The sequence below is a fragment of the Chenopodium quinoa genome, unplaced genomic scaffold (assembly GCF_001683475.1).
Source record: "Chenopodium quinoa cultivar QQ74 unplaced genomic scaffold, ASM168347v1, whole genome shotgun sequence".
Classification (NCBI taxonomy): domain Eukaryota; kingdom Viridiplantae; phylum Streptophyta; class Magnoliopsida; order Caryophyllales; family Amaranthaceae; genus Chenopodium; species Chenopodium quinoa.
This window is the reverse complement of record NW_018742914.1, coordinates 1,345,834-1,352,546: the sequence shown is the minus strand read 5'-3', so window position 1 is coordinate 1,352,546 and position 6,713 is coordinate 1,345,834.

The following is a 6,713-nucleotide window of genomic DNA, read 5'->3' as shown; positions in this document are numbered from 1 at the left end:
TGCGTTTTCGAAAATTAGATAAGTTTGCCGTATTGGAGGATAAAATCATATAATTTCCTTGAAAATGCTATTTGATTTTAATTAAAACTCTGAAAAGTCAAAAGTCAACTTACTAATGGTAATTGAATTAGGAATGAAAAAGAACTTTCTAGAAGATTCTAGAAGACCAAAACCATTCCTAATTGCATTAGGAATGATAAATCATATTAGGCCCTCCCCTAGATCATTGGGCCGTATATAAAGCTCAAACCGGGCCTAGTTTGGTAAATTGGCCATAACTTCCTCAATATTCATCGGAATTGGGCTTATAATATATCGTTGGAAAGGTCTTTGCAAGACCCATCCAACTACACTACAATTGGACCCATATCATGGACCAACCAAACTGGATTGGCTGTTTTCTTAAAAATAAGTTTTCAAAAACAGAGAGAAGAGAAAAGAACTTAAAACTTTCCGCAACACTAGACTTTCCACACTTTCGCTTCATTCGATTATGGTTCGACGTGAAAGGTACTCATCACTGGGTTTGGTTTTGGGGAGACACAAATGGGTGTCTACAGAAGCCCCCACTTTGACTGAGTTTGGAGAAACGCGAGTTTCGAAAACAAAAGTCAAAGTATCGATAGGGACGGAGAATGATTCAGAACGTTCACGATCCTAAATCACTCTTGTAACGCCGATACCTGCAAAACTAGCATTAGTTAAAACAGATAAAAGAGTTAAGAAACGCGTATCTTTCACCGTCAAGCACACGTCTCTGAAAGTAACCGATTGTTTTGATGACCTCCTGCAAGCTAGAGAATGCCATCCCGCTTGAAAACCGCTATGCCTGTAACTGCTTCCAATTTAGAACATTGCTTCGCCTGAAACGATCCTCCTCTGCTATGATAATATTCCACGTCCAAGGGAATACTATCGAAGATTACTTCTCTTGAAACAATCCTCAGTTGTTTGTGACGACTCTCCACAATCTAGGGAATGCCACCTTGCTGTTTCGATGTTCACTCGTCTCTAAACAAAGAGCTTCTTTTTTATATGTTCAATTTTCCGCTGTGATAGTCTTCGAAAAGATCACTGCTTTTTAATCCTTAATGCTGATATGCCAGTACGTCGGCGCTTTGCTGCTTGTGAACCAGTATGTCGGTGCTTTTGCTGTGATGACAATCCTCTTTTCTTTGGGAATAGTTGCCAACACAACTCTTGTATGATGTATGACAATCCGATTTAGGGAAAATTGTCAATGCCACGTAACAATCCATCCTTGGAAATGTTGACACGATGAAGCGACAATCCGTATCTCGGAAAATTTGCCAAAATCCAATTTTTGGAAAAGTTGCCAATGCTTCGTAACAATCTTTCATAAGAACTTTGCTACAATCGACAATCCACATCCATCTTGGAAATTTGCCAACGCTTATGCGACAATCCTTTTAGGAAAATATTGCCACAATTGACAATCCGCGTCTTGGAACATTTGCAAAAAGAGTCGACCAACAATCCACTTTGGGAAAATTTGCCACTTGCTGAAATAAATGACAATCCAAGTTGAGGCTTTGTCGATATTTATGATGAATAGAAACCTACAACAATCCTTTGGGAAATTTTGCCATAGGGAAATGGGTGTATGACAATCCAATCTCGGAAAACTTGCCAGCGATCTATGAATGTATGACAATCCGAACTTGGAAAAACTTGGCAAACAAAGAAGGAGCACGACAATCCACGCTTGGAAACTTTGCCAGAGATGACAATCCAATCTTGGAAAAATTATCATTGAAGAAGATGCACGACAATCCATTTTTGGAAATATTGTCAGTTGGGGATGACAATCCAATTTTTGGAAAACTTTGTCGTTTAATAAGAATGCGCGACAATCCATATTTGGAAATATTGTCGTTTAAGTGCTTGCTTTTGAACCGATTGTAATGAGCCAGTGTTTTAGGCGCTTAAGCTAAGTGAGACGATTTTTTGTGAGGTCAATCACTTACTACGATTGTAATCGAGCCGACTACTAATCATGTCAAATTGCTTATAGGGGCTAACTGGCGTACCAAGGAACCCGAAATTGTTGTATGATGTCGAAATCACCTTTTGGAGAGGCTTCGAGCTCTGTCGCTACTGAAATATCTCTGGTGCCAAGAATCGACTCTGTCGCCAAACGCTGTGATAAGGTCTTCCCTGTTCTGCTGCACCTGTATTTATTTTGACTATAGAACTTTGCCAATCTTTTTAATTATCTTAGGGTTGACCTAAGGTCTAGCGTGTTTGACACATTGACTTAACACGACTCAAGGTATAAACTTGACTCAATATGATTGACTGACTCGAGGTTGACTCGACTCGAAGTGAAATGACACATGTGTTAGACTCAAATCAAAGCGATATGACACGACATGACTCAATGTGTACATGACTCGTGTGTGCATTGTAATGTGATCGTGCGACTCGAAAATGCAAAAAAGCAAAAATTTTCCGTCATTTTTGTGGAGGGTACCGACTTTCTCCCGAAAAAGAAAGACGCGAAAAAAGAATCGAAGTTTTCGAATGCACGTTGAATGAGCTTAGTCAAATGTTATTTGATATTATCTCTCAAGGTGCAAGGATTAATCCATCCTAGGCTATCTCAATGGTTGACTCAATGATGAAAGCATTTGGGTAACTTAGGCACGGAGGCTAAGCACTTCATACTTCGTGATGCAATGATGAGTGATGAGCGATGTGACAAGGCATGCTTCATCGTTATGTTAAGATTTCATGACAAAGGGTTCCTAAGGGAAGTATATTTGGTCATGTATCTATGCAGTGTGTGAAAGTGACACTAAAGTTAGGCCGCAAGAGCTAAGTGTGTGGAAAGATATTAGTTTTAGAAGAATCAAATGGTGGTGACTCTTAGGCTAGATAAGCTAATGATGTATGGATCAAGCCCCTAAGTCTAGCTCTAAGTGAATAGGGATGAGCGTTGGATATCCCTTGATATGATCATGGTGTAAGTGTGTGAATGTGAATATGAAATATGCATTTTTATTACGGCCGCACCTTGATGTGACGTTGCCTACGTATCCGTTAGGAATCAGGCCGAACGTAGCTCTAGCCGAACCTCGCACAAGTGTGTGTATACTTCAAAAAGGTCTTTTTGAGGGTTGTAACGTGGTTAGGCTAAAGGTTATGGAAGAAGGGGATAAAGGCTCAAGACCCTAGATAAGCCCCCAAGGTGTGCAACCTTGCTTTTGAATGCTTGAGTTTCTACTCTTTTATCTTTTGCTTTAGCATCTATTTTATTTTTATAAGTGTGGGCAATCCCAATCATGTGGTCTATCACTCACTTGGCATTCATATTTCTCAGGCACGGTACCGAGCACTCGATAAGAGACGCAATCTGAGACGTGTTCTTATCGAAGATATTTTCATATCAAAGACATTGGAACACTTGCCCTTTTGTACACTTTTATTTTTTTTTTTGCTTTTGCTTATTTTTGCTATTTTAATTTTTTGAATCACTCAAGCCCTTTTTAGAATTGCATGAGTTGCACACCATCCCATCCCAAGGATAGATAGATGTAGGTTGAAAAAGGAAAGGTCTATCGTTAGACGAAGCTCAAAGTGGTTTATGAAGAAAATATTGTATATTTTAAATGGTGAAAGGAGATAAGATGTGGCTACAAGGGGTGCCTCAAATCATTGGTATATCTTGTGCTTGATTCGACATGGATTTTTTTTATTTTATTTTATTTTTTGCCATAAAATGAAATGATCATATGTAAGGAAATAAATGCTCATTTTATTAAAAGAAAATAAATAATGATCCTACAAAATAAATCTAAGGAGATTAAAAGGGTGCCTATGCTAGACTTATTGGGGAAAGGAAAGAATGAAAAAGAAATAGAAAAAAGAGGTCACGAAATCTTGTCGTCGAAGCTCGCCTCTTGTCTTGTGTCATTCGCTTCATCATCACCCAGTCTTCTTGCTAGCTAGAGGCAATGGGATCTTATTTGCCTCTATGAGATCTTGAATGAGGTTTTGAAACCTGTAGCATTCATCAGTAGTATGACCGTTACCTCGATGGTACTTGCAATAGGAGTTTGGATTCCATCTCGAGGATCGATTTTCTGGTGTTGGATCCTCGGTAGGGCCAATAGGTTTGATTAATCCTCGATCGTAGAGACGATCAAAAGCAACATCATAGGTCATTCCAATGGGTGTGAACTCTCGCCTGGATTTCCTTTTAGACCCTTGATTGTCCATGGCTAAGACACCATTATGGTCAAAGGTACTAACATTATTACTAGAGTGGGCGTTTTCGGAAGAAGAAGGATTGTCGCTCTTCTTTCCTTTCCAGCCACCGTGGTTAGTATTGTTAGTAGCTTTTTGCTTTGCGAGGTCGTCTTCAATTTCAATTCCGATGTCATAAACGGCCTTGAAAGTATTCAAATTGTGTTGATATTTTAAATGCTTCGAATACTTCTCTTGAAGATTCTTGATAAACATCCTCACAGACTCCTTTTCGGTGGGGACCTCAATCATCTTAGAGGAAGTTTCCCTCCATTTATTAAAGAAAGAAGTAAAACCTTCATTCTCTTTTTGTCTTAGCATCTCAAGTTGTCTATGATCGGTTTCAACTTGAATATTGCACTTGTACCTATCAATGAAAGCGTTTACTATCGATTCCCAGGTAGAGGTTTTCTCCTTGTCAAGGGAGAAGTACCATTGTTGGCAAACGGTTTCAAGAGATAGTGAGAACAGAGAGGGGAAAACCTTCTTATCGATACCCTTAACGTTCATTATAGTTTGGAAATCTCTTAGATGAAAATAAGGATTATCTGTTGCCTTGAATTTTGGGATGTCAGTGGCGTTGAACTTATGCGGAAGAAGTTCCTTGTCTAGCGAGACCCCTTGTGAACTCATGCCCTGAAATTTATAGTCACTAGATAGCTTCCTCAAACTTTCTTGCATGAGGTTCATTTGTTGTTGCTTCACGGGATCATCAACCTTGAGGGTGAGGAGCTTCAGTGTCTCAGTCACGGTAACCATTTGGTTCCTAAGCTCATTGACTTCTTCTTGACTTGCCATTATCTTTTTAGCCTTCCTCTTTTGACGAATTGGTTTATCAAAAAGTGAGGCTTGAATAAAGAGGTTGTCCTTGATTAATCGCCCTTCTCTCCTCGACCAAGTACTGTGGAAAAGGAATTTGGGGACACTTATTGTTAATTATTTGACTCAAACTTTATTCAACATGCAATGGATGGAGGAAGTGAAGAAATATTGGAATAGAATGTGAAGAAGATTTAGATGGAGGGATATGAAGAATTAGGAGTAGAATATACCCCCAACTCAAATGACGGAAAGACCGACTCATGCATGAACCTAAGACATGGTTAAGGTGACATATACTCAAAGTGTGTGCTAAGACTAGTGAGTGTAGGTGACATGTTGAGACTCGTGTCATGACCATGTGTCTAGACTATGTGACTAAGACTCGATTAATGACTCGATAAGGTGTTATTGACAGCGAAAATTAACCGAATTAATTAGAAAACTGGTTAATTAGACACTAGGTGATGACTCGACCAATAATCCGAACTGTCGGCTAAACGACATGACTGACGTCACACCATGGAGCTTGGCGCCAGACGACAGAGCTGTCGTCAGGCGCTACACTTCATAGTGTGGCGCTACAGCTCAGACCTTGGCGCCAATATTGGAGCTTCGGTCTGGGACTGTTTTCGGTATTATTAGTCAATCGGGGTATGCCTAAAGTCGTACTAGGTCAATTCCGATTAAAATATTAGACTTTAATGACTCAAATTAATTAATTATTTAAATAGATAGGCAAAGTTCTTTAAGTCATTAATTTTTTAGTCTCAACACAAGTCAACAAACGGTTAAGATAGAATATATATGCACAACAAATAATACACACTTAGTCAAGTAGGCACAATATGATGCAATGAGTTCGCAACCTAACCATGGCTCTAGTTCTCTAAAGTTCGGGATATGGTTTAGTTAATAGAGGGTTCATGGTTAATTGTCCAGATGCACCACGCGGAAGCCTAACCGTGAAGGGTTGGCACGAGTGGATGGGACACCGCGAGCTTTAGAAAAAAAAACTCGCTTCCATGGTTTGGTGAATTCAACATCTTGGATGTACTCTTTGTTGCACGGAGCGTTCAATCGGGTAGATGGAGCATGAATTCCCAGAGGGTTATGTCCATATGTAGAACACATATGGGTTTTAGAAAAGTGAGAAAAAATTCAATCAGGAAGTAGGATCGAACAAACAATACGAAAAACCAGTCAAAATTAGAACGCATATTTCTGGCTCGGTATTGGGGAAATTGGCACCAGCAAACAGAGACTGGCGCCAGCTTTTAACTGTAGCGCCTGGCGCCAATGCTGGCGTCTGGCGCTACGACTATAATGTTGGCGCCAAACTCTGGCCCCTGACGCTACTTCCCACATGCCTCAGCAGCTTTCTGTGCTCGATAAAAATTTCCAGTTTCTCGCGGTGTTATTTCAGTCCTAGTTGTGAAATATATTTCTCAAATTTCCTACGTGTAAAATCCTGTGTTTTAACTCATTACGGATGGTCTTTCCAATGAGATCTTTTTTATGCATATGACAATAATGTTAATCAAAATTACGCACATGAAATACTTAGAACTTTTCGAGTCTCATCCACTCATTCTAAATCATTGCCGAAACAAATTCAGGAATTA